Below are 2,655 nucleotides of genomic sequence, written 5' to 3'. Positions count from 1 at the left end.
CTTCACCATAGCAACTTGACAGGATGATTTGTTAAGAGAGAAGAGATATTATTGTTAATATATTATGAGAATAATATATTAAAGGAATAATAATGTTATATAAGTCATATATTAATTGAGAATTAATTTGGTGACATAAAGAGGTTAATTGAATAAAGGGGCATAAACTGTCAAATGTGTGATAGTTGTGTTTTGGGCTATATATCCTTATGGATATAAGGGTAGACGGATTTTAGGGTTTGGAGACCATAAAATCATCCAAGCCTAATATCTAAGAGGATCTCGGATTGCTTAGGGCCTAAGTTATTCAATTAGGGTTAAAGGTGAAACCCTAGTAGCTCATAGTATAAATAGATCCCTTGGGTGAGGGAAATCGCCACTCATGCAAGGCAAGAAACCCTAGGGACGTTTTCTCACCCTCCTCTCTCTCTCAAGATCATCCTCTTGCTATTTGGTGTTTGTAAGCCATTAGAGGAGTGATAATTGTGACTCTAAGCTCCAAGAAGAAGAAGTATCAAGCAAGTAATCCAAGGTATTGTTCTAGATCCGATTTCATATGATTAGATTCAATTGTTTACATTAGATCTAGTATTTTAAGTCTTGGATTCAATGCATGTTCAATTAGAGAAACCTACAACCAAGAATTAGGGTTTGCATGTACCCATAGGAAAGTTCTTATGGCTCAAACCCATCAATGGTATCAGAGCTTTGATTGATTTCTATTGAATTGATGCATTGGTTGATTGCTTGTTGCTTGAAAAATTCGATTTTTGTGCTTCTGCCTGATGAACTCGGCGAGCTCCACTGTGGACTCGGCGAGTAGCTCCAACTCGGTGAGTCCATAGAGGAACTCGGCGAGTTCGAGCGTCAGAAGGAGCTAGTTTCAGGATTTCTTGCTGTTTTACTTGAGGAAACTTGCCTTAACTGTTTTGGGTCATTAAAATCTGATTTTAAACATATATATATATATATATATATATATATATATATATATATATATATATATGAGTATATTCTTGATCAAACAAAAGATATTTACCAATTAGTTGAATAATAATTTCTTTATATGATAATAATTGATTATTTGAATTGAATTGGTGAATTGTCTTGCAAGTAATATTGAATAAAATCAAATTGAGATAATCAAATTAGTGATTTATATTATTTGCTATTTGATCCTTATGTTTTGAAAACTTTAAAACTTGTCCTCAAGTTTTGAAATTTAAGTTTTGTGATTAAAAGTTTAATTTGAATAATTTAAATTTCAAACCCTAGAATTTTACAAGTTTAAAATTCAACATTATACTAATATATTATTGCAAGCTTAATATATATATATATATATATATATATATATATATATATATATATATATATATATATATATATATATATATATATATATGAGTTAAAATATGCTAGTCTTACCGTTAGTAGGTCTCATTCATGAAGCCAGTCTATAAGGTGGGTATAAGGTTGTTGCCTATAAAATGACGCTTAATGGGTGTACACTCACGCCTACCGCTTGCTTGACTGGTGGAGGGTCGTTAGCCGAACGGGTAGGATAGGGCAAACCTCTTCTCATTAATAAGTATTATGAGTCTATATGAAGTAACTAAACGTGTTTCATAAAGTTCCCAATCTTAGTTACTTTAGGAAAAGTGAATTGATGTAATCCCATGAAATTACACTTTGCAACCTTGCTAAGAACATAGTGGAGCGTGTGTGGTTAACCGGCACACTAATTGGTTCTAAGCAAAGGTGGAAAAGGGTGATTCTTTGTTTGTCATAGTTCGTTGGAGCGTGTGTGGTTTACCGGCACATCAAATAGGTGATTGTTACAAAGAAGGCACCATGTAGATTTGCATGGTTATTCACACTCGCTTTGTGATCCTCGGTATCCCAGTCACAAACCAGAGGGGCATATCGAGATTTAAACATGCCATTGAAAAGTTCAATGTATCTCAAAGAAATCTAAGAATTCTCAAGACATTTAAAACTTAAAGCTTATGTTTTTCATGGTGAAGAATTAGTGAATCGTCATTCACTTACCTCGAAATTATTTGCATGTTGGATTACGGTATCCCTTTTCTAATGTGTAAATAATGTTGTTGGATCCTAGCCGTAAATTTTCATTTTGGGTGTTCATTAGGGACTTAATTCTAATAAACTTTGTTCCTTTCTATTTGTAGATGTCTAACGCGAACAACGCTGCTGCTAGCTCATTCACGCTAATGAGCTTTGTCAAAAAGTGACTTTTGATGGATCGAACTTTAGCGAATGGATAAGATACATTCGCACAATCACGCCTTACGAGGACAAATAGTATGTTCTCGATGAGAAGCTCGAGAAGATCAATCCATAAACTGCTACTCCCGAAGAAATGGCTGTCTTTGAGACCCATGAGCGTGATGCAACGAAACTCCATTGCATCATGATAGCCACAATGAACTCCGAATTCCAAAAGTCCTATGAGGACATGTATCCTTATGAGATGCATCTAGACTTGATGGAGAGATATCACCAAAGCGCGAGGCAAGAGCGCTATGAGATCATAACGATATGATCACTGCTAAAATGGGAAGTGGAGAGTCTCTAACCGTGCACTTGCAAAAGATACAAAGGTATGTTGATCGTCTTCGCAAGTTGAATGTC

The sequence above is a fragment of the Lactuca sativa genome, chromosome 8 (assembly GCF_002870075.4).
Source record: "Lactuca sativa cultivar Salinas chromosome 8, Lsat_Salinas_v11, whole genome shotgun sequence".
Classification (NCBI taxonomy): domain Eukaryota; kingdom Viridiplantae; phylum Streptophyta; class Magnoliopsida; order Asterales; family Asteraceae; genus Lactuca; species Lactuca sativa.
The sequence above is the reverse complement of the archived record's forward strand: the minus strand, read 5'-3'. Positions refer to the sequence as shown.